This window comes from Corapipo altera, unplaced genomic scaffold (genome assembly GCF_003945725.1).
Source record: "Corapipo altera isolate COAL_440 unplaced genomic scaffold, ASM394572v1 22, whole genome shotgun sequence".
NCBI lineage: Eukaryota > Metazoa > Chordata > Aves > Passeriformes > Pipridae > Corapipo > Corapipo altera.
The window spans coordinates 12,742,216-12,769,997 of NW_020884886.1; positions in this window are offsets into that span (position 1 = coordinate 12,742,216).

Consider the following 27,782-nt stretch of genomic DNA (forward strand, 5'->3'; position numbering starts at 1 on the left):
CTCCTCTCCTCCCCTCCCCTCCCCTCCCCTCCCCTCCCCTCCCCTCCCCTCAAACAGCATCACTACATTTTTGCACTTGCTTTGTTACTTCAGTCTCATCTTAGTATCAAGGACTACTCTGTGCTTTTTACACTGATGCTGAGTTACTGAGATCAATGAAATTATATCCTGAAATCCTGGATTTTCACCTCAGAGTCTCAGGGAACTTAAAGATTCTCTTGTTATTTATTCTTTTACATTTGAGAGCATAATATTTAATTGAAAGCATTTTTTAATATTAAATAGTTCAGTGATACCTGGCTCTTCCCAAGAAAAAATATTTGTGCTTAATTATAGAGCATTTGATGGATTACATTTGGTTCTTTTTTATCACAGGTAAAAATAAAAAGACAACATCCAAAAGCATACTAGAAAGAATGATTTTGATCACATTCTGAAAGTTATACTGCCTGATGAGCAATTGCTTAATATTTCTACCTACCTTCCCCTTCTAAAAATCCCTGAAGTATTTAGAGAAATGTCTGAGGTACCACAATAACGTGCAGACACAGCCTGTCAGACACACATGAATTAAACCTGACCAGAAGACTTCCATATAAATTGAACTTCCCTGAGTTTGCTAGTCCTTCAAAATGAAAATTTTTCATGGTACTGAACCAGTGTCTGTCATCACTCACTACTGTACGAGCAGCTAGAAAGGAAGGATCCCAGTGAGTTCAGTACTTTCCCAGTACACTTTTAAGTTCATAGCAGTTGATACGATAAGGAATGGTACTCAGCTAGAGAACTCAAGTGACAAGAAATGGAATGTTCTCATTAATAAATGAATTTGACTGTAGTTATTTCAATTCCAAGTTCCTTTCTAAGAGGGTTTGTCTTTTGGTTTGTTCTTTGTTTTTGTTTTTTTCTAAGTTGCCCTTTATGTAAGTCTAGGATCCAGCATATATCTGAAGGTTTTTCTTCCTTTTATCTAGTTTACTCAAAAAAAAGCTAGGTTGACTATAGTTTGTGTAACTCAGTCCTGTGAACTGCATGATGTCCTTGGTGAATGCAAAATACAATGTGGCCTGATAGAGCAACAGAGTCTTTCTTGTGTAATGAATGGTATATGTGGTACTTCCCTAGCAGCTGTAGCAAAGAACAAATTGTCATTTAAAAAGATAGATTTCGTTCATGCATTTAGCTCAATACTCAACATATGGTGAAGCTTGGTTTACCTGCCCTTTCCCGCTCAGGTAACATTAAACAAATATTTTTTTACACTAACCACGCAGATGGAAATCCCAGTCTGAAACTGGCTGAGAATTTTGGTTTGGAATTACAGAAAAAAACCAACCCCCAAACACTGCAACATTTTTGATACTTGTCTTGCAGTACTAGAACTTCTGTGGGTTTTGTGTGGTTTTTTGTCCATGTTGGTTTTTAATTTATAATTTATCAGATTTCATATTGATCTGTAGTCTAATATGCAACTCTGAACTGTTGAGTGTATATAGGCCCTTAATAATTTCATAAGTGATCCAGTTATTAGGTTTTGAAAGAATGTGAAGGTACGCATAATAATAGTTACACTTATTCCTAAACAAAGAGATTTGTTTCCGAAGGAAACAAATGCTATTCAAGCATTTGTTTTCCGAAGGAAACAAATGCTTGAGTAGAAGCTTGGTAATAAAGTACTTAATCTAATAAACATATGTACAGTTTTTAGTCTTTGTAATATGAACTTATTAAGATATTTTTTATTTGTCTGGAGATGGGATGAGAAGAGCATTATTTTTCAAAAAATATCAGCAGTAACATTAAGTAAAAAATACTAAAAAATAATTTCAAAACCAATTCAGACTCAAATATATCTATAAATAAATGACTGAAGTATAGTGTGCTTGAAAACTTCCTCATGTTAATTGCCATTAGAGATTTGTGTCTTGTGATTTTCCAGGGTATTCTTGTCATTACCACAGATTAGTTCTTTGTTTGACCTCCCATTCTCATTCACTCCAGCTTTGCAATTAGGGATGTTAGAATACTCACATTAGATTTGTGTATAAACTGCAAAAATATTTTAGAGGGGAATTTTTTTGAAGATCAGCATTCCCATCTCCATGTTGTACATCTGCATTGAGAAGACGAGTATAGTAGAGATGCCAGGATATACTACATCCTTCGGTTTTCATCAGCTGATCTGTCAGGCCTCTTGTTTCCATTAGTTGATTAATTCAGAATCAAGATAAAGTATTGTAATGAACAAGAAATGATAGAAATCAGTGCTTTGAGGTAAGTTGAAATAAGAGAAACGTCACTCTCAAACAAACAAACAAATTAATTCCTTTAAAACTAAATAAAATTGATAAAAAGTAGCTTGTACATGCTTTCGCTGTTACATTAATAAACAGAAGGAATTAGAAATTGTACTGTCTCAGCTCAGTTTTCCCTTCAATTACTCTATATAAGCCCAGAAAACAAACAAATAGACAAATAGAAACTGCAGAGTAAAGGCATGTATGATTCAGTTCCAAGTCTCAAGTTTCACGTTTACACTGTCAGATGAAATATATTTAACTGTTGACACTCATGAAATAACCAAAGCATAACAAAGGCTTACCTCATAATACATTTCCATTTAGGTAAATATGTGTATAAAAAAATATTTCTCTCCTAGACATCCAGTTATTACCATCCTTGTGTGTTTTGACTCTACAGGTTATGTCAGAAATAAGGCATAGTGTTATTATTTGAATCACAAAAATGGAAAAAAAAACCATGAAGCTGAGGAAACTTTCTGTAAATGGATTCTAAAATACATTATAAATAAACCATGCAGACTGGATCATAAACATGTATGATAAATGATTTTTACAACTGCAAATATTTGTTTATAAAAAGTTGTTCTATTCCACAGAGTATCTGGAAATGTATGAGGTGCTCTCAATCAATCATGCAGCAAATAAGAAGATGGAAAAGAATAAAAAACTTGACAAGATATGAATATAAGGTTTGATTCAAAGCCCAATGGGGAAGGAGGGTTTCTTCTCAATTTCTTCACGTGGCCTGTGTGGTGAGTGACATGTTATTACCCATTACTAAGGCACAAAAATATGAAACAAATATCTTGGCTATACAATAGATGTCTTTCTGAGACAGGTAATGCACTGGATTTTATTTACATAGTCTTTTAAAATGAAAGATTTTTATTGATATTCAGAAATTCCATTTATTGCTCATTACTACTTTCTCTTGTCTTTCACTGATGAAAAATTCTAAACTACAGAGCTGACTTACTGTGAGAATAATACAAAACACTGTGTATTTGTTGTTTATTGAATAAAAAAGCCTTAATATACTTTCAGTTTCTCACCTTTTACTGGAACTGTAGAAATATAATATTCTAGGGAAATCTTTATCATATAGAGACAAACAATATATTCTTTTCAATAGCTGAATGTGGAATTCTATGCCCAAATAAACTTAGGGTCAGAATACAGTATAAGTAATCCAAACTATTTCATTTAAAATTGGAATATCCACAACTAGAAGTTAATTTACCATGTGGTTTGTCTCTGTGTATGCTAGAATTCAGTATGGGGCAGGTTTGATGGATATTCAGATTCTAAGAGGTTTCCTGACATTATGAACAATACCTCTGATAACAAAAGTAATTATTTTACTTTTTAAATGTATATATAGTACTGAAATTTTTTTTCTCTGACTTTTGAGTCAGTGGCAACACACAAATACAGCATTCACCTGAATTATCTCATTTCTAAAATACCATTAATTGTGACAAAATATAGGTCATGAAGTATTTAAATTTATCACAATGAATGATTTTCCTAATATTTATTATTTTATTCTTGTGTCTCTCTAAACTTACAATTATTGCTACAATTATTCTATTGAAATCACTGACTGTTGTGACATCTTAAACAATTTTCATTACCAAAAAAAAATAATTCTCTGATCTATAGGATGATTATTTTTATCACAGTTTGTGTTACATAAACTCCTGTGAATATATGTTAGGCCTGAAAGTCTGTTCCCTCAGACTCAAATTCAAGTCTCAGCACAAGGGTGGGAAATATATCTGCAACAGATTTTGCATCTTATTAAAAATTATAATTGCTCTAATTTGATCATGTGGCAAAATGCATCAGACCTTTCAAACTTAAGACATTTCATCATGCAACGGATTATGATCCTATGATAATAGGAAAACCAGGAAACACTTAAGAAAATAAATGTTATGACAGGAAAATGAAACAAACCCAGAGCAAATGTGATCTGTCTTTGGCCTGATGCCTTCTCGACTTTTGTTTTAGAGGAGTAGTCCTATTCCATGATGACCTAACCTCATTGTAAATAAACAAAAATTTATTTCAAAAATCTGAGAAATTTTGAGTGAATTAAATAAATTTTATTGGTCTAAAGTCTTGGAAAAAAAAAATCATGTTGTCAGATTAGAAAAAGATTGTTAAGAGAAAACAGATGGAAAAGATGTTAGAAAAAAAAATGATGTTAAGAGAACAAACTACAGTATAATCATTGCAACGAACTATGTGTAGAGGAGAACATAGTTTCTCTACAGATAATCTTGTATTGTGTCCTGGTCCTTTGCTAGTGAGGAATTACTATGTTTTAATATGTTTATCTACCTTCTTCAAGATTATTTTTATCAGAACAGGTCTTTGAGGACACCCATATACCTCACCCAGCCCTGACCCATGGCTCTGGTCAGGGCCCAGACCTCATTTTGACTTTCATCCAGGACCATCAGCCCCTGACCCAGTGACACTGCAGAAGGACTGGTCTCTTCCTCCACACAACTCTGACCTGCCCGGTCATGGACCTACAGAGCCAGGCCCACCCGTGAGCCCACATGGCAGCCCAGCCTCAGCACATTCTCATCCCCAGGGAGGTGCCCAATGTGTGGGTCTGGGGCAGCTCCAGGAGCTCCTGGCAGTGGTGGCTGGACAGGCTCTGGATCCCATTCTTCTGCTCCACTTGGGTGTCCTTGCAGCTCCCAGCATGCCGGGCTTAGACAGCCCTGGCACCCAGGGACACACTTATCACAAGAGGCATGCTATCGTTTGTTAAAGTTACATACAGATGCCAACAGTAGATTGGTTTAAATATATCAGGATACAGTGTTCTATTCACAGCATTGTTTCTATGTTGTAGTACATTAAAAAAACCTAATAACTCTATTTGATCTGTGCCTAAAATGAGGGATATCAAATACAATGCAAGCTAATTTTATAAATTGCTTATAGTATGAGGAAACACAATTGAACTTTTCAATCTTTGTTACATGGACAATCTTTACATTAATTTTCCATTTTTTTCAATATACAAGGTAAGACAGTTTTATCTGTATTTAACAGTCATTTCAAATTCAATATTTGCTGTTTTAATTTTATCTCCTCAAAGTCAAAATAATTTCTTTTATTAGTTTTACAGTTTTTCATGGATAATATTGGCAGAGAAAAACAAAACCAAAAAAAATCTCTTTCAATCACTTCTAAAATCAACATCAATGTTCAAACACATACAGAAAAATCTAAAACTAGGTTGGTTTCAGCTGATTTTCATTAATGAGAGCCAGATTTCAGTTGTTATATTAATTTTCACTTACATCTCGAGTGCTGAAACTTGAAAACTGATTTACAACAAACTACAACACAATGACTTCTTCACATAATTGGATTTGATCCTCTGAATACTGAGAGATAACTGCCTCCGGCAGCAGATTGCAGGATCATTGATAATTCTATTATTTCAACGGCCATTACATTAATGTTCTTCTTTGAATTGAGGCCACCTATTACTTCACTATGAATTCCACTATACCCAACTCAACTGCATAGTATATGTTAGGGAATAGAAGGATGCATTTTGAGAAGGATATCTGTAAAAAAAATAAAGTTAAATATGGTAACCACACAAAAGTAAGACTGAGACCTTTAAAGTACCTTCTCAGCTGATGCTTAAACCCAGAAATGCCCAAAAGTTCTAAGTTCCTCATGTTTTAACCTAAAAGCACTTTAGGTAACTGAAATTGCTTTTACATGTGTTTCAGGCTTTAGCCTTAGAAAGGTTAAAAGTATATCCCATGTTCACTAGCTGTTTTTACTCCTATATACTGATGGCTACAAGTAAGTATGTGCATGTCTGATGTTCCTAAAAGCCTAAACAAAATAAAACACCATCTACTGCTTCTTTCAAACTATACATAATGATGATATTGGTGCTACACCTCTATATCAAACTTTTTCCCATACATATTAATTTATTCATGTGTGTGGTACTTAGCTGATGCACTTGTAGTATCAAAAAAAAAATTTACTAACACTAAGGAATAACAACTATTTCTGATCATAATTATCTCTATGTATTTTTGACTTAATCAACTCTTCTACAATGTCCCTCAAAACATGTTTTTTGATTCAGTTTTTGTTTCATTGATTATATCCCTTTAAGACAGGTGCATTAATGCTCTGAGTATAGTCTGTGAGGTTTTTTCTTGTCTTTATGTGTGTGATCTTGGGCTTTACTGATTGCATGCCATCAAAATCTTGATCTTTTTGGAGAACTATTCATTTCATTTTGGATTACCTATGGTATTCTTCCAATACCTTAGTGTTTTGCAAACATCACTCGATTTATCTTTATGACACTACTGTGAAGTAAGCTCTTATCTCCCAGTAAAAGGAGATTGTAAGGGCTCAATGATTCCACAAATCAAGTCATACTTTCTAAAAATCAAGTTCAGTGTTTAGAAAAAGAAGTATCCATATTTATTGGCAACCTGTGAAATTATTGTCCTATGTGATATGCTGAGCATCATACAAGAACTTTGTCATAAATGCTAGTACAGCATCCAGTTCTTGGGGGATTATTTTACATCCGTGAGATCAGGTCACAGCCTTATTCATTATATATTAACATCTGTTGGAATTCTACTTCAAATTTGGTTTTGTCCATGTAGAAAGAATCTTTTGATCACATGATTAAAAAGTTTAATCATGGTGTTAATGTAAAGATGACAAAATTATAACTGACCAAGCAACAAAAACATTGTTATTTCCAAGACTTTAATTATATGTCTCCATAACCTCCATTTCTTTTCATTTAATCTTAAATTTTATATTTTTTTGTTAATGTCTATATACTGCTTAATTAACAGTGAAATAATATTGCAAAATAAAAACAAAAATTTCTTTCATGTCAGAAGTAGCCAGTATGGAACTGTTTGTGAAAACACAAGAAATAAGTTTTGTTAGAATGCATCAAAAATATACTGACTGTTGCATTCCAGATTAAGCTATAAACTGCCCAGAGCAGTTACATTTTTTATTTAAGACTTTTTTAAAGCCTTTTGGTTCGTTATAACCTCTAATTAGTGTCCAGGGAAAGAGTCACACACTCTAAGAGAAATTCTTTTTCATTTAGTGAGAAAAATAAAATAATTTGAGAAAAGGTTTTTACAGGAGTAAAATGCAGCCAAGAAAAAAAGTATTTAACTCAAACATTCAGCACAAAGACCCATTCCGTAGGAAACACCTACTAAAACAATCCATATACCAGCTTTAGTAAAACACAGTTCTTCGGTTTTAAGTTACCCACTAGAGAAGGAAAAGAGTAAAAGAGGAAACAGATTAAAAGGAATAAAGACAGAGAGAAGAAAGAAAGAAGAAGAGAGAGAGGAGAACAGTTACTGGCAAGATTCGATGATTCACATGGTACCAACTGGAGAGGGAGAAGAGACAAGAGGGAGACCACATGGAGTCTCAAGTATTTATAGAGTTCAGTTTTCCCTCCCAGGCAGGATATCCCGTCAGTGCCTTCCAGGCCAGAGTGAGTTGTGCTGTAGCAGTCACAGGCTGCAGGAGTGTGGTGTGAATGGGCTGCCAGGTAGCTCTGCTTTGACTGACAACCCAGCTACGGGCCTTCAACTCTACGATGTGCTCTACATGGGCAGCAGGCCTTGCCTTCAGCTCTGCCATGTGCCCTCAGAACGGGCCTTGTGTGCAGCCTTTACCATGGACCTGCAGGTCCAGGCCCAGCCCTTCCCACGTGCACACACACACACACACATACGCACACAGAGTGAGTTGGTTCTGACCCATATCAATAATTCGGTGAGATTCAGATCCAAGATCTCACAGACAGTGACAATGTAAGTATTATCACTGTAAGTAGTCATTAGTATTGAAAGTATTTTTGGTCAATTCCCACAACTGATAAAAAAGCACAACTTTTTGCAACACTCATAATTGTTGATACGAGTTTCACCAATTTAGGCTCACAAGAACAACTTCATCTAGTTACACTACCCCTCACTTTATACTTATTATTATTCAAAGTGAAAAATTGTCATCTCTGCTCCCCAAAAGTATGTTTCAAAGTTCTGAACTAGGAGAGAGGGGGAGAAAGGCTGGGTGGAAACAAAAGACATAGTAGAGACAGCAGCATGGAGCAGTAGGTACTGTTTCCAGAACCACAGAAACTGCAGTTCTTTCCTAATAACACTGCTGCAAAATAATTTTGGTATCACATGTATTTAAAATTATGTACAGGTAATATTGTAAGGATATAGTCCACCTTTTTCTGTTGTGTATGGCACTACAACACATATGCAATCATTGAATGGCTGGATGATCTTTAAAGATCATCTAGTTTCAACACCCTTGACATGGGTAGGGAACCTCCCACTAGGCCAGGTTGCTCAAAGACCCCTCCAGCCTGGCCTTGAACACTTCCAGGAATAGGGCATCCACAACTTCATACCAAGCTTCTCATCCAAACCCCCGCAAGTCTTTCTCCAGGGGACTGTTCACAATTCATTCTCCACTCAGCATGTATTTGTGCTTGGGATTGCCTCAATCCAGGTACAGGTTCTTGCACTTGGCCTTGTTAAACTTCATGAGATTTCCACAGGCCCAACACTCAAGCCTGTCAAGGTCCTTCTGGATGGCAGCCCTTCCCTCCAGTGCGCCAGCTGCACCACACAACTTGGTGTCGTTGGTAAACTTGTTGAGGGTGCACTCCATCCCATCGTCCATGGAACCAATAAAGATGTTAAAGAGCTCCAGACCCAACACTGACCCCTGAGGAATGCCACTTGTCACCGGTCTTCACTTGGGCATTGAACCATTGACTGGAACCCGTGAGTGCAACAATCCAGCCAATTCCCTATCCACTGATTGGTCGACCCAGCAAATCTCTGCCTCTCTAATTTAGGGACAAGGATATAATGCAGGACAGTCGAATGCTTCAGAAAAGCCCAGGTAGATGATGTCAGTTTCTTTTCCCTTAACTATCAATACCGTAACCCTGTGGTAGAAGACCACCAAATTTGTGAGGCATGATTTACCCTTAGTGAAACCATGTTGACTGTCATCGATCATCTTATTTTTCATGTGCAATAGCACAGTTTTCAGGAGGATCTGCTCCATGATCATTCTAGGGACAGGGGTGAGACTGAGTGACCTGCAGTTCCACTGGTCTTCTTTTTTTTTCCTTTTTAAAACTAGAGGTTATTTTTCCAGACAGTGGGAAATTTACTGGACTGTCACAACTACTCAGATATGACGGATTGTAACTTAGTCCCCACTGGAGTAGATGGTGCAGACTATCCAGTCGGAGCTGCAGCCTTTGCTCTCAGATGAGTGCCTACCATTCTGCCTTGAGGGTCATGTAGGACGAGTGCCCTTGGGCTGTGCATACGGTCACAGGCTCCTGGTTCTGGATTATGTGCACTTCATGTATGCCAAGGTTTTCTATTTATAAGATGTAACAGTTTCAGGTGGTACAAACCAACAAACTGATGACCCATTATTAGAAATAAGATCAAGGTATATGAGATAGTCTTACCCTTTTTATATATACAGAAAAATGAAATGTAAATTGAAAGTCACTATATATTTTTCACCATTATTCATGATTTAACTCCATCAAAAATTGTGCCAGGTTCATGCCAAGTTCATGTTCACTGAAATAATTCAGAAAGCTGTCCTAACATGTCCTAACTTCTCTAAAGTCAATGAAGCTTTCATTACTTACAGAAGCGGGGCAATGGTGAGTGTTTTAGAAGTTCCTGCATGAGAAGATGCCCAGGGAACCAGCCTGAAGGTGTTACAACGTACTGTAACAAATGATAAAACACCTGGGACAGAACAGTAGGATGAATTTGATCATGGTCATGAAAGAGAAGTAGAAAGAGGGAAGACATAATTTAGTACCTCAACAAGTGTTTTTCTGCAATATAAATTATTATTAATATTAATACTCTTTAGAAATTAAAGATGTAGACTGACTGGTGAAACACAGTATGTTTTTTAAAACATCTCTTAAAAGAGTGGGGTCATCTTGTATTGGCATTTTAATACAAACAAAGGTTTAGAATGGTTACAAACACACTTCTTAAGAAATTAGCACACTATCTGGAAAGATAAGATGTCTTTATAAAAAAAGAGCATTTAGGTCTGAATAGAAAATATAAAATAAAACTCAATGGAGTAGGAACTGGTGAATACTGTAAACATCCATTGTATACATGTAAAAATTATATGATGTTTAGATTGTGTTTTGATAGATTACTATGAAGTAAGAAAATATACTTTCTATGGTTAACCACTTGTTAATGATTATATTGAAACATCTTTAGTTTCAGTTAATGAACTGAATTCTTAATGGACACTAGCAAAACAAAACCTAGCTTAGAACCTTGGCCTATATTCAGACAAAAGAACACCCTGAGGCTTCTCCATGAGAGATGTCATGATTAAAGAAAAAATGGTTCAGACATTGATTGCTTTGGTTAAAATTATTGAATGGAACAGGTTCATTACTAATGGATCACTAGAATATGCATTTACAGATGGATTTTTCTGCTGGGTTAAGTCTCTCTCTCCCCTAGGGCAACAGATGCAGCATGTATGTGTAAAACAAGAACCCATCTCTTGCATGAACAGATAGCAGTACAGTAAAGTGCACAGTGTTTGTGAACAGCTACTGAAAATCATTAACCATCTTTGAGTGCTTACATATTAGAAAGTCTAAATTTATCATCTTTTCTGCCTTTAGTTAATCTCAAGTTCCTCTGTTTGTTCGCTATATCAACTAATATGAACTAAGTATTTCCTAACTAGCATTTCTCTTTTCGTGCTGGTATCCCCTTCTTCTTTATTTCCCTGTTTTTCTGTTAATCATTTTCCATCTATTAAGGCTTAGTTTATAACTGTTTCTAGTACTCATTTCCCAAAAAGTATTTGGAAATTAATCTTCATTTTAATGACACTATATATATATATATATATATAACCTTCATTAAATCTTGTAGTGTGTCGCAAAGAAATAAAGTATAATATTATCTTAAAAATACACCAAAACGTCACAAGTAGTGAGTCCGTATAACTTAATATTCTGTCATATAGTGATACAAAGTTAAACACGTCCTCTAAATGTAACTTACACTTGGTTTTCAGTCTTTCGGTTTACAAAAATATTAAAATTTTACAGAATACACTGAAGATACTCTTGTTATCAGAATCTGTATTTCAATAATGAAGAATATGATTTTCATTAATCAAAACCACTAAATCCTAAGTGTGTTTTTCAAACTTAATATAATTTAAGCTTTTTAAATAGCTGTTCACTCTAATAACTATATTCTCTTGTTTTTGGAGAATTCTTTGCATGGGTTTGAAGTATATAAATTGTTATTTATAAATTTTTCACTTTTTTATTGTAGTGTGAAATCATACCTCAAATTTAATTAATGCATTATGTTCCAAATTTTTAGAAAAATATGGTATTCTACGTAAGAAGAGACATCATAATAAAGGAATCTATGTTGAGACATATTATATTCTACCTTATAACTTGTTTTCCACAGACCTTCCCTCCATCATAGTACATCATGGGCTTGCTAGACCCCTTCACCAACCTATAGCCTACCAATAGGAGTTTTATCATTGAGTTATGTTAGAAACCTTTGTATTCTGAACAGCACATCAGAACTGGAGCATGATAGTAAACAAAGGATAGAATTAATAAACAAAGTTTACATTCTTTTAGTGAAAAACCCAAAAAATATTTTTAAAATGTGAAAAACTGAGGCTTTCACGCACCCGTAGTTCAGGAAAGTTAATGTAAATGTTGTAAAAGATCAACCTGTTCAGAAGCAACCCTATCTCAGATTTTTCAAGACAGAAAGCATGCTCTAATAACATCAGAAACTTTGATAGTGTTGCAACTATTGCACAAATATGGTAGAAGAGTTACATTTTTTAAAGTTGCAATCAGTAATTGTACAGAAATTTTAAATCACAAAGTTAACAGCATGCATGATACAGAAATAAATCCCAGATCTTACTTTTATTCTCCTTTCAAATTGATGAGGAGTTTTGAAATCTACAAAAGAATCCCCAAAATTTAAAAGTGACATTTGAATATATTTGTCCATAATGTTAAATCTATCTTGAGAAATAAAAGATTTTGCTATAATTGAAAAAAACACTACCTGGAAGAACACAGGAAGTCTTTAAGACAAGATCTGACACAAACAAAAAAATCTCAAAAATTTCATATGTTCAAAACTAATCGGAAAAAAAGTGCAATGATGCTGTAATTCCAGCATCTGAACTAGAAATAGCAGTAAGGTTAGCTGGATAGATCCTTGCTCATTTTTTAAGGCTTTTCAAACACATAAGTTTTCATCCAAGAGCTGTTTATAATGAGGCATTCCAGTTCCATGTGCTGTTAGAGGGATACAGAGAGTAGAAAGAAGAAGCAGAATTAACCATAGTTGTCCTTATTCATAAAAAGTAATTAAATCTATAGGAGTTTTTTTCTAAAAGGGATTTTATTTCTTCATTAAATATACATGTAAAGATCTTTCTAGTTTTGAACACAGTCTGAAAAGAATTATTGTAGTCCTTAAAAATTGAGGAGAATCAGTTTATTAAGCTGGTGAAGAGTTTGAAAGTACATGAAATACTATGTGCCCTGAAGAAATTTTATTATATTATGTGTCTTTGATAGATATAAAAGACCTGATTTGTATTTCAATGAGTAAGATTTGCCTTTTAATTGATGAATACAACTGCTATACACATTCCCTGAGGCAGTAATTGCCACAGAGAAGCACTTACCAGCCAAGAACTCTAGCAAGGGTGTATCATGTTGATATTATGAACACTTGTATTAGATTTTATCAGTAACTTTGTCATGTAACAGAGTCATGATACAGTTTCAATTTTCTCAGATAAAATTGCACATGTTTTCATTCATTCTTATTCCATAGGAATAACAAAAGACTTCTTTATTAAACTACAATTATGGGCAAATCTGTTCCTATTGTTTGAAAGGCAAACATTAGCACCTCTGATGACCCTTTTACACAGAGGTCGTTTTTTCAAAATCAAATATTCCTGTCAGTCAGGGAATTCCTGAACGGTTTTTGTATGACTATTTTCCAAAAAGTTTGGCAATCAAATTTGAATACAGTCATGACAAATTTTGCAAGGCAAGGAAAATCATTAAAATATTCATTTACTAGTTTTACTCAAGGGCAATCCTACATATGAATTCATGCCACTTTCTCCAAGTGAAAAGTTGCTTTTTTACTTTCTAGTAAAAAATTACTGTTCACTTTCCAAAACCATTAGCTTTGGTGTTCATTCACTAGCAATTATCCGTATTGGCTAAACCATAGGAACACAGTAAAAAATAGTCAGTTGGCTTTTAGTGAAAATTTGATATTATAGCTGATGGTATTCCCCCTCCTTACTTCCACCACAGAAACAAATTATCTGAGTATCTCTTATAGCCCTTAGTCTCTACCTAAGTAAATTGCCTTTGACTAAATACCACAATTAATAAAAGATGGACAGCTCGTGACCTCTATTTCAACAAAGTGATTTGTTAAAAATGCACTGTATTGTTGATATGCTTTTCTTTTCCTCTTTACCTACAGAGTCTATCAGGATCCTGCTCAGAACACCAAGCTACATGTTTACTCATGGAATTTTCATGAACTTCTTTCTTCAGATACAAACCTAACTACACTTACATTAAACTCTGAAATTATTGATGTCATTTAAGTTACTAGAGCTAGAAACATATAAAAGAACTTTTCTGAACCAGAGACTAGAATATTTTTTATTTTTCATTGGGTTTTTTTAATTATTTTTCACTTTACTGTCTTAACACTACTACCAAAAGCTTAGCAACATGAAGAGAAGCAGAGCCATAGATTCCCTTCAAGGCTAGCAAAAATATGAGCTCTGTGTATCTGAAGTGCTTTTCAGGATTTGAACTCTAGAATCTTCTTATATTTTAAAGTTTTTATTTTATAATAGGCTACCTAGTGTGTCGTGTACTATATAAATCATACCCAATTGAAAAAGCAAATGCATTTGATTTTGTATAACCTGTTTTAAAAGCAGACTGTGCTCCATTGATTGCTCAGTCCTCTGCAGAACTGAATAACGCAAGAGACGCTGTATCTTGTTAGGATTTGCTATACAGTTTTCTTTCTTTTATGCCTTCAACATTAATAATATTTTAAGTGCAGTAGAAAAACTTCAGAAATACTGTGATTTCATAGTATGGTTAATTTTAGCAAGAACTTCCGCTGGCTATATACTTTTAAATTTTTCAGCCTATTTTCAATCCCAGACTCGGAGGGGTGGGGGAGAATCAATAACATAAATATTCAAGTGAAGGCAGAACTGGAGGACAGAAGAGTGCATTTAAGAAATAGGATGGAGAAATATAGTGTAAGAAATTAGGACAGCATGATAGGTAAGGAAGCAATTAGTAGTCTGCACTACAGAGATAGGCAGAAAGTGATACAAAGGGCAAAAGATAAATTAATATGACAGGTGAGGGATGAAGGGGGTGTTAATATATACACAAAAAAAATGGAGCAAAAGGATAAAAAAGGAAATTGCACAAACATCCGCTGACTCGGATGATTTTGTCAGTATTCCAAAGGCAAAAGGCAGACTTGAACTAGCTGAAAAGTTTAGATCCAAGAATTTATGTTGGTTTATTTTATTTCATTTTATTTTATTTTATGGACTGAGAAAGATCAGATTACATGAAAAAGAAAAAAGTTTGCTTTTTTTTTTTTCTATGATGGACATTTTTTACTTAATGATACTCAGACTTGACTTCTTCTTCCTTAAAGGGATTATATTTTATGTGCTATTTAATTAATAAACCTGCATATTCTTGATTAATGATGAGACATAACTGACACATTCTAGCAGTCTTCTTTTTCTAGTAGTACTGTTAACTAGTGCACTAGAAGAGTTTAGTTTTATTCAGTACTCTGTGCAACTCTCCTGAGTCATTTAGATAAATGTATCTGGAAGGTGTAAGTGGGTCTGAAATTATTTAGACCCAATTACCTGTGCACTGGGAGTCACTTTTTTTAAATTAGGTGATTCTGTTTCATCACATCCCCAACATACTGCAAGAATATTACACTAGCAAGATCAAAGACTGTTAGGAGGCTAGGTATGAAATAACCCAAATAATAAGCAAAGCGTGGGGTTTCTGTATTCTATCCTTAAGACTTGACCAAAATAAAATTGAACCTCTCTTTTGGTAATAGGAATGGATTCTCAATCGCTGAAGGAAGGAAAACACAAGGGGAATTAAAATTTTTTGAAAGCATTAAACAAAATGAGATAACCAAGTACATAAAGCAGGATCAATAGATTTTTATGAGATTAAAGGATGTGTTTACTATATAACTACCAATATCAGAAGTGTAGAGAGTGCTTGGACAGCATTACTTTAACAGACACTATACACACAGTTTATGACTGAGAGCCTGCTTCAGAAATTTAATGTAAATTGAAATGTGCCTATAAATTAGACATAGAAACTGATACGGCAAAGAGACAAACAGGAAGTGCTTTGTTCAAGATCATGCAGCAGGTGATTGCAGCCAAAGCAAAGGGTTGTTGCTTTGACAAAACAGAAGCACAGTAAAAAATATAATTAGCATATGTTTGACTGAAACCTAAACACTCAGACAAAACAATCACTTTCTAACATTACAATAATATTGTAACCAGTAACTATTGTATGACACCAATCATTTTGCAAGAGTATAAATATATTTAAAATAACCATATTCCCGAAGTATAGAAGAGAAACCTGTCGTTGTATAAACAGGGTAAAGGAAAATGTAGTAATATGTGTAAGATTGAGCAGATGGGGAGGTGGCTGATTGAACCAGAATAATCCTGAAGAATAAGCAAGACAGATGTCTGGAGAAACCAAAACAAGACCTGATTCCAAAAATAAAATGATCTGTGCCAAGAACAAATAAGATCACTACCTTTTTTTGTACGAAAAAAGGACCAGGAAGCATAGGAGAAATTATATAACACATGATTTGTAAAAAAGTAAAATTACTGAATAGGTATAATTTGAAGAGACCTACACCAGTCAGCTTAGATGAAGTAGATGCCTATTTATTTACTTGCCCAAGCAATGAAAAATGTATTTTGTATATTTTCTTTGACTTCAAGCTACTAATACTGAAATTGTTTCAGGCTTCCTGTTATTTTGTATTCTAATTGACTTATAAATTGTCAATTTAAAAAGTAAAAAAACCCAAATAAACCAAATAGTGTGGTTTTGCCATGATAGTATTCTTATTTTAGCTTCTGAGTGTCTGAACTGAAGGCAAAAAAAAAAAAAAAAAAAACCATGATTGAAGAGGTCTAGAATCAATTTTAAACAGTTGTGTTTTAGAAAAAGATAAAAACTGACTGCATGTCCTGCTTCCTCATCAAAAGTCAGAACTCATAGTTAGAAGTCACTTCTAACTATGTCATGTTGGATCATTTTGGATGATTTTCTTCTTTAATTTCTGAGTTTTGTATAGAAAATGAAAAAATTATCACTGGATGATCAACATGGGAGAAAACTGAAACTTGAAATTATTTAAACAGTATTTTATTTATGATTTTTGTTTATGAAATTAATTTATAATCTCCAATAACTTAGAATCTTAATATACTCCTTGGTCCTGGGACTCTTGGGTTTGAGTTTGAAAGAACCTCAAAGATCATCTAGTTCTAATCCCCCTGCCATGGACAGTGATACTCATCAGGTTGCTGGAAGCCCTATCCAGTCTGGCCTTGAACACTTCCAGGAATGAGACATCCACAGTTTCTCTGGGCAGTATGCTTTAGTGTCTCATCACCCTCAGAGTAAAGATTTTATTCCTAATACCTAACCTAAATCTGCCTACTTTCAGCTTAAAGCCACTCCCCTTTATCCTATCACTACATGTCCTTGTGAAAAGTTCCCTTCCACTTTCTTGTCTGATCCTTTCAGATACTGAAAGCCTCCTGCAAGCTTTCTTTTCTGCAGGCTGAATAACTTTGGAAACTGCATGCAGCACCCCAGATGGGATCTCACTAGAGCAGAGTAGAGGGGCAGAATCACCTTCTTTGACCTGCTGGCCATGTTGCTTTTGATGCAGCTCCGGACACTGTTGGCTTTCTGGAATGCAAGAGCACATTGGTGGGACACGCTGAGCTATCAACACTCACCAACACCCCAAAGTCCTTCCCTCCAGGACTGTTCTCAACCCATTCTCCTCTGGGACCGTATTTGTGATATTCCCAACTCAGGGGCAGGACCTTGCACTTGGCCTTTTTGAATCTCATGAGGGTCACAGAGGCCTACCTCTCAGGCCCATCAAGGTCCCTTTGGACGGTATCCCTCCCCTCCAGCATGTCAACCACACCAAACTGCTTGGCATTGTCAGCAAACTTGCTGAGGGTGCACTGAATCCCACTGTCCATATCTCCCGCAAAGGTGTTAATAGCACTGATCCCAGTACCAACCCCTGAGGAATGGTATATGTGATTTTATCACATTTTATTCTCTTCACTCCACTTCTGTTCACTAATCCAGTCCAAAAACTATGAAAACTCGAACATAACCATATTAACTCATGCAATGAACCAAGACAGCTTTTCCCTGTTCCTGACACTTTCTCTGTCCATAGCTGTATGGGAAGAGAAAATGGAACACAAAGAATGAAAATAACTCAAAACACAAAGAATCACAAAGAGTCATTAGTATCTTAAAACACCAATTACTCAGTACCAACTTCTGAAAACATATTATTGATGTGAACTAGCTAATATTTTTAATCACAGATATTCACATTTCAGAATTGCTTACTCTCTGTTTGGGTTTTCCAAAATCTTCAGACAAAATTTCACAGGAATTATTGTAGAGGAATTTAGTTTTTTGGGTAATCTGTGAATTCCACAAAAAAATGAAATATGGCATGTCTGGTCAAAATATATGCATTATATGTGTGTTATAAAGATAAAAAACCTAACAGTTCAATAATTATTTCTAACATTTTTACTAATTATTTAGACAAAGTAATAGTGTGGTGGATCAGGAACTATGTAGGGTATGCCAAGTTACATAATTATGTTATGTAAGTTATATGATTATGATTTAGGAGACTGGATCTGCAATCTTAATACATCACAGAAGAATAATTTCAGATGGTATACATGAAATTTAATGTGTAAAGTTTATACCCTTGGGTAGAAATATTCCTCAAAAATATATAAAATGTTAATAAAAATGAATAACATTATCTAACAAGAGGAAAAGGTTCATGATGTTAAAAATTCCAACATTGCAGTTCTTAATGGAGTATTCAGTGATGAAATCAATTTTACGTTACAGTATAGATCTCAGAAATTGCTGTTTTAGCTTGGTTTCTTTAACATGTGCTATATAAGCATAGAAATAATTATACTACTAATAAAAGATTATAGAGATGACCCAGATACTGAGGAATTAATTTTTGTCCTACGACAAAGGATTAACTTTAAAGCCTTGCAACACAAAATCACCAGTCTACAACTGTGTTTTAGCGCATGATATTCTATAGCAGGTAACTCTAACTGGAAACACGAACAACCACCTTTATCACATAGGTGAAAGTTTCTGTTTTAAATTATGCACTGCTTTACTCACAAAACAGAACTCTAATATCTAAATACTGTTTCAAATTTATTATCCATTCCTAATATTTAATATTTTGGGAATAGAGTTTAATAGAAGAATTGCAAGTTTTGGAACATAGGTGTAGCCAAACTAGCTCTTTTTCATTACTCTGTTGAAGGTTCACAAGTATAAATACTTTCTTTCAGGATTTTTGTACTGTGATATCTTGTGGATTTTACGCTATGTAGGCTACATATCTTCGTGTATATATACAACACCAAACCCATTAAAATACACATTTTCCTCCATTTCGTACACATAAAAAGATGTTTTGTTTCAGAGAGAAACATTCAAAATACAGACCCACCATTCTCTATGAGTCATGTCAACCAATTTTCTCTGTGCAAACCTCTAAGGCAAACAGAATGTCAGAAAGCCTCAAGAATGGAACAGAATGCAGAATAAGAAACATTAGTAAAATATGTGGATTCATAATCACATTACACGCAATTCTGGTCACCAAAAGAAGGGTACGATACAACAAAAGAAGCTAGAAATGATAAAAAATGAATACTGAAAGAGAATGTTTTAAAAATCTCGGAACTTTCACCTGAATTAAAAAAAGAATGAGTTGAATGAGGACATGTACAGAATTATGGAATCTGACACAATTTTATCTCTTAGAAAATAGAAGGGTGGTCCTTAAATGAAACTTTCAGTAACAGGGTAAAAGAAACAAAATTTTTTTCATATTAAACTGCAGAATTAATTGCTGTTGGATGTCACACACCTAGAGCATCAATGGGCTTCACAGGAATTAGACGTTAAAAAAGTCCATCAAGGGTTATTCAAATAGAAACCTATAATCTCGCTTGTGGACTTTATTAAGACAAAGATTGTAAGAATCTAGAAAGATGCAGTATGTCAAATATATTTGGCTTGTACCTCTACCCTTTTCCTTCAGCCCAGAAAGTGAAATTTGTCTCTCAGTTGTGGAAGCTGAACTAGCTCCTCTTCCTTTTTGGATAAGCCATAAGGACACTGTCCATTCTAGGCACGTACTAAAATAAGAATATACTGGTTTTTATGCATATGAAATTAATTTCAGTATGTGGCATGGACCAGTTTTCTGTTTATGAATTAATATTAAAGAAACTTAATATAGACATAACTAAAATAACAATCTTTTAGTGACCAAAGCAAGAGCTGGCAGTAAAACTACCATTTGAAAGATGTTGATTTGTGGCTGTCTCACTTCAGAATATATTTTCTGATTATCTTTTAATGACCTACAGCAAAATCCTGTATCATCTGTCATGCCAAGTCAGCAATGAACTGCCAATAGTGTTTACAGTCACAAATGAATGCTTCAAACATTCGTTAAGTTATTTAAATTCTATATTCTTTTTTTGTCTTCCTGATATCCAGAGGCTTTCACAAGGGATTTCTTCTGTTTAGGTGCCCATGAAATTATAGTGGTATTACATGCATACTAGTCTTTTTTGTCGCAAATTTGAAGACTGTAATTTGAGATAACCTCAAAAATCTACATTTGTTATTATTTTCTACATTGTTGATTGCAGGGTAGAATTCATCACTTTTTAACATATTGCTTTTTATCTACTTTCTCTACTTATTTACTTGTATTAAGTTGAACTGTTCTGTTTTGCTGGAGTTTTTTTCCTCTTTTCTATCTCAGCATAAGCTTCAGAAAACTTCTGATTCCGAATACTCATAAATGACATGAACTATTCAGATCAGTTATATAGTTCATAATTCTAAGTAGGTACCAAATTTGGTAACTCATAATGAAGTAAGTAGTTTTCATTCATAAAATTTAACTGATGCTATGCTACTTTTCCTATTGTTTCAATTTTCTTTTTTTAAAATTATTTTTTCCATTTCTATGTGTTCATATTTCTTTACCTTTGAATGTTTTGTAAGGGTATGTGGAACATTCTAACTCATTATGTTGCCTGGTAAAGGACTATTCTATATAAAAGATATAACAAAAAGCAAGGAAACAGGGAAATTAAACACAGAAATACAGAAATTAATGAGCAGGTTATAATGGAGGCAATAACAAAAAAAAAAACAAAACCACAAACAGATCTCTTCAGCTGCTCACTGCTGGGCCATTAAACAAACCACTACCTTGACACAGCCTTGGAAAGGGTCAACCTGACTTAATATCTGACAAGAACTGGGAACACTGTGACTATCAAAATATTATGGGATAGGTAGGGAGTCCTGAGGGACTGTGAGTAACTCCTTACAGGATATCAGAAGGGGCATTGTGATGTCCCACCATAAAGTTAATGATGGGATGTTTAGTGAAAGGACCAAAGCTAGGGGAGGGCTTGTCAGGATGGACTGAGCAGGGAAAAGGGTGTGAAAATAGAGAGGACATGAAGCAATCCTCTGCATGTAAGCAGGTATTAGTCGCTACCAAGCCTTACGTTTGATACCTGAAGTATTATCAAATCCTTTTCTTAACTATTTTTCCATTATAATCTCTGTGCTATGTATGAGGGCTGCAAGGTCTAACCACAAGTAACTGGAGAAGAGATAAGACCATATGGGCTGTAATTCTTGGAGTCAACAGCTGGTGAGCCCAGGGCATGTGTGGTGTATGTGTACGTGTGAGAAGTTTGAATGCCAGCAGCTGGAAAGACTTGGACGTATACATACTTTCCCTCTGTGTATGTGTGTGTATGTATTGAATTTATGTGAAAAGGTATTGGTATAAGGGGTTCCCATGTCAGGCACAGCCAGTTCTAGTCACCTTTGAGAGGACCTGCTAGCCTAAGCTGAGCTTATCAGGAGTGCTGGTGGCACCTCTGTGATTAAGAAAGAGTAAGAACTTTATGGTAAAGAAGGAAATGAAAACTATAGGATTTAATGGACTTAGGATTTGATTTTGCTAAACACTCATACAAACAACAAGTTTTGGCTTGTTTTGGTCTGTGGTAGGGAGATCCTAATTTTAGTACATGAAAAAGTTAAATCCAACTTATACTACATCACTTACAGCAATGGCAGCAGCATTTCTCCCTACAGGTATTTTTTATAGAATGACTAAGCATATTCTAAGGAGTTTGTTTCCTGTCAATTTATTTCACAAATTTCTTTGCCTGTGTAATTACTTTCTGCTTTTTGAATCTGCTGGAAAACCTGTTCTAGTGCCCCCGACCATGGTAGGGGGCTTAGAACTATATGATCTTTAAGGTCACTTACAACCCAAATCCTTCTATGCTATGATTCTATGAATCTTTGCTCAACAGAACTAAAAAAATTAAAAATCCACATTCTGTTGGTTGCAGATCCTTCAACTGAATTTAAGTGGGAATAATTTTAGGTCTACAGGCAGAAAGGCATTATGTTCAAAATTATGGTCCAGAAATTACTATATAAAAAATACAGGCATTCTTCTCTAAGTGCTGCTGTGAAATTTTGTTCAGTTGCTCTAAAATTCAGTGTTCATATGAATAAGAAGCTAAAGTAAAATTACCTTTGTGCCTTGTTATTTCAACATACTCAAATACGTGAATATGACAAAAAATTCCACATGGCTGCTCTACAGTACCATATGCACATGAAATTTCAGGAGATTTTTTTTTTCAGTTCCTTGATCAAGCACCTTAATCTGAATTTTGACCCTTCTGTAAACCTTATGAAAGATTTCTGGAGGCTATGTCAGAATTAGCTTCCACACTTTTGCTGCATAAAGCCTTTCTTCACATAATGATGGAAACTAAATCATGAAAAGCTATAAGTGTATCAAAATCCACCCAAACCAATCCATTAGGCAATATTTAATAGTGAAATTAATAAAAAAGTCCCTTAGAAAACATTTTAACATTTTTATTCATATTTATGATACATTTAAAATTAAGGGGAAAAATTATTGCAATTATGGAAGTAACATGAGAAATGTGCAAACATTTTATTGTGAAAACTTTTTCATTAGAAAGTATTTTAGTATTACCCAAACAAAACCAATTAATATCTATTTGTTGAAGTGAAAATTTAAGTTAAATGATTTTCAGTATTAGCCTCCTTGAAAGAGTATTGAAAAAATCTTGTTGATTACAGTTTAAACTCTAGATCTCTTTTTCCTTTCACTATTCATGGTTAAACTATATTTATATACACATACATTTATGATCGTATTATATGCTGGAAAACAGATGTCATCATGAGTATTTTTCACTAGAAAACGCAAGTCAGGAGAGAATGGAAAAGCAGATAGAATATTTGAAATTATATGGTAAAAGGTACATGCAGTCAAATATTTTACTGAACGGATTAAAAATATTTTATGTCTAGAAAATAAAATTTTCAATTTGGAACAAAAATATTTCTCATTTTAGTTTCCTAATAAAATATTTCTGTTTTGTAATTTGAGTCTTGAAAGTTGCAAGTTCTACAAATATTGCTTAAGTGTACTGTTCTATTTAAGCTTTGTATTTTAGATATCAAAAGTTTACATGTCAGCAGAAGAATTTTCATTTTGCTGTTCAGAATATATTAAATTAATAAGATCGGCAACAATCTGTTTTAGTAATGGAGATTCCAAATTAATATGGTGCACAATTTCCATTAAAAAAACCCCAGATTCTATCACCTGCCAGAAAAAGTTCCATACTCTAATCAAAATGCAATAGATACTGAAAAGCTAACCTTAGTCTACACTTTTGTACACTTCTTCAATACCTTTGCTAATGATACTGATTTTTACGGAAAGAGAGAGTCATATCTGTCAGAAAAATCAATGCAAGTTTTCTCATAAAACAAATTGCTGTTGAGGAACGCTACTAAGTATGTTTTGCTGCTTGCTTCTGGAGTGGAACCTCTAAAAAAAGGCCATTTCTACATCTTATTCTTCACTTTAATGTATTGACCTATGTGAAAAAGCATACATGACTGAGCAAACATTACAATGTTCTTGGTGTATTGACTACAATGAAGTTTCATCTTATATTTATAATTAATAGTGAAAAAACAAACAACCAGTTCTCTCTTGAAGTTTTTCAAAAAAAACCAGTCTTGTTTCCTGAAAGAAAAAAGTGATTATTCAAAAGTATAGTTATGTTTTTGCAGGGTTACCAGAAGAATAAATCATGATATGTTTTTGGATGTATTTGAATCCCGCTAAATTCTACCATTTCCTTTTCATCAATATCATTCTCTTCTGCCTCTTCCTTCCTGTTCTCTCTCCTCTGCTTACACAAGTGTACACTTACAAGAAGGCTACAGATCAGACCAAGATTCCTCTTCTGTTACCAGAACCTGTTTGGATTTCCCAGCACTCTTGAAGTCCGGGACATGAACATATTACAAAAGATCAACAGGCACCAGAAGAAATTCTCTGATGAAACTTTTTCTCCCTGATAATGATCAAACACTACAACAGGCTGCTCAAAAAAACTGTGGGAAGTTTGGGGATCTCCATTTCTGGAGGTGCTCAGAACTCACCTAGACAAGGCCCCGAGCAACCTGCTGCAGCTAAACACAGTCTGGGAGGAGGTTAGATTAGATGACCCCAGCTCCCTTAAAACACACGTTAGCCTATGATTCTATAAACTAAAGAAATAATATTCCTTCTAATTTTTGGCTACCTGTTCATCTTATTTCATGTTTTTGTCTAGATCTTTTCTGTGTTCAGTAAAAATGGAGTTTATTACAACTGTGAAATGACATTACTTTGTGGTTCTCAAATTATCAGGCCTTCCTAAATTGAAGTGGCTACTATTTTTCTCAATGTAGATATAATACAGTGTCATATACATGATAATTTCTCCGTTTGATACACCTCTAGATGATATCTTTCAATCAAAATCTATCCTCTCTGAGTTTATACTGCAGGACAAGATTCCTTCTTCACTTCTAAAAGTCTTTTGAAAACCCAGTTCAGTTCTAATGAGATTCTTAGCAGCATTGGCAAGCACTGGGAATAATTCGGGAACATAATTCAGGAACAACGCAGAGGTAATTTGTTTAAGGCAATTAGAAAATAAGATGGAAAGAAGAAAGGATACAATTAAGTCCTCAGAATAATATTGTTGTCAGGACCTTTCTTCCCCCAGCTTTTCAATTATTTAATAAAATTGCATATTCGAATCATACTTATTTGTAGAATCCTGTTCATTGCCTTTTCTACCAGATTTAACTTCAGGTTAGCCTTGGCTTTTTTAACTCCAGCCCCACAGGACTGGATAGCATCTCTAATACTTCTCCTGGGCCACCTGCCCCTGCTTCCAGCTTTTATATCTTTCTTCCTTCATCTGAGTTCAGCCAGGAGCTCCTTGCTCATGAATGCAGGTCTCCTGCTGTCTTTGATTGAATTCAAGAAATTGTCTTCAAATGCCTGCCAAATTTTATTTATAACACAAACTGTAGGAAAACGGAAGTATACACTCACAGAAAAGATAAACAAAAAACCCAACACTGACAAGTGACTGGAAAGTGGTACAAAGCACTGTCAAATTCAGTTAGTTGTCCATGCAGTCAGAAATTGTATCTTAGAAACAATCTACCATTAATTTTCAGGAGACTGGAGAAAAAAACACAGCTCTTATAAAACAAACAAACAAAACCAACCCACTAATATAAGCTTACTAACTAATTCTTTTGATTGCTTTTGTTCACTGATGTTAAGCCCTGTTTCTTTAATATTTCTTGATCTTTTGTGATGTGGAAACATGAACTTTTATTTGAAAAGCCTGTCATAATTGTTCTCAATTTTTTTATCAGTGCTATATATTTTTTTTCCTAGTTGTTCATTGCAGAGTTGCTTATTTTCAGCATTTTTATTTATTACAAACTTCCTACTAAATCTGAAATGTGTTCTGCCTCTCTTTGGCACGAAAGTAGAAGAGCACTTAATGAAATTTATGCTAACAAGGCTTAGATTCAGGTGCAAAATGTTTAATACATGTGTATCTGACTTGGATTCCATTATTAAAATAAACATGTTTCTTCACTCAAATGATTCTTTTTTTTATAATCTAAAAGTTAGGGACACAGTCAAACTATATGAGGTCAATAATATTGTAGTAAACAAACAGTGGTAGTTTAGACTATGAGTCACTTAACTATAATAGAACTGTTTGTTCTTGTTACACATCCCACTGGATAAAACACTGATTTACTATTCTCTCATGAGACACTTCAATTAGGCATACAGGTAGCAAATGCATAAAATTCTTTTAAATTCCCAATAATAACATTGAAAAAGCTAACATTCATACTAACCAGTTGAAATTTGGGATAAAAACATGCAATTGTCATAAATATGTAACATATAAAAATAAAAACTATAAAAACTGAAAACTGAAACCACTTTACCATACTTCATTTACTATAGCAGGTAGGAAACACATAAAGAATTAGGTTTTTAGTGCTTGGGTTTATTTCTCCTCTTGCATAAACCAACAGTTAAATTTGCCTATAGTTGCAATGAAAACTCTCTATCTTCAATGAATTGAACACATTGACAGGATTCTCCCCGAGACTACTATTTTCAGGTTGAACAGTTCCACCTCTTCCAACCTTTCTTCTTATGAAAGGTGCTCCAGACCCTTAATTATATTTGTGGTCCTGTACTGGACTTGCTCCAGTACATCTGTACCTTTCTCGCATTGGGGAGCCCAGGACCAGACACTGCACTCTGACTCTGAATATTTATTTATCAATATGTTGTCTTTAAGGAGTTAGTTGTCCTTTTTTAAAAGTTCTCAGCCCTTTCATTCCCAGTGACTTTTACTCAAATCTCTAACTTCACTGCCCTCCATGTATAACATCTTTTTGGAAGTCTACTTGATCAATAAAATAACTGCACTGATTCAGTTTAAAAATAACTCTAAATTGAGAATGGGAAGAGGTGGCATTTACATACTATGGAATATTACAATGTGACTTTGCAACTAGTTGTGTTGCAAAGGAGGCAAATCTCCATGACAGACTAGGAATATTTTCAGAGACTGACAACAGCTCCATCATGGAAGAAAACTCTGGTCTGGAATAATGCTCTAAGAGACTATTTTTAGGTAGGAAGACTCTGACTAGGTACATGACATACATGCACAACCTGGTTCTAACATCACAAATAATATTTTCTATCAGCTACTTTCCGACGCAGACCATACTATTCTGTCTGCATATATTTCTATTTTGCAATCTAGTAACAATTTCCTTAGCAGTATCTATGACTAAATAAAAATTAGTCTCCAATTTCCTCATTATTCTGAGTGGTAGTAAGGACTTTTTGAGGTAAGTTATATGTATTTAACAGGAATCTTAAATGAGCCTATCAGTTTAGTTTCCAAGGATTGCTCAAAGTCAGAAGACTCAAAAGTCATTGAAGTACTCTGCCACTAAACTGGCAGTCATGAGAACTGATTTGGCCAGAGGAGTCTCCCTTGACATATGTTAGGAAGTAAGAAGTTTGTTGGAGGATGCAAGGTATATTGAAATCATCACTTGAGCTAACTGGAAAAGTATAATGTAGGAGAAGGTATAACAATCCTGAAAAGGTTCAGAAAGAATGGGGTTCCTGTAGAAACACCTCTAACTGGAAAGCAGAGAGGCCTAAGCCAGCATTTTTCAAGACCAGTGAAGCAAAGTCAGGATTCACAGAATCACAGAATCACAGAATATTCTGAATTGGAAGGGACCCATAAGGATCAAGTCCAGTTCCCAATGAATGGTTCTTACGGAGATCGAACTCACAACCTTGTCATTAACAGCACCCTACTGTCAGTTATGGC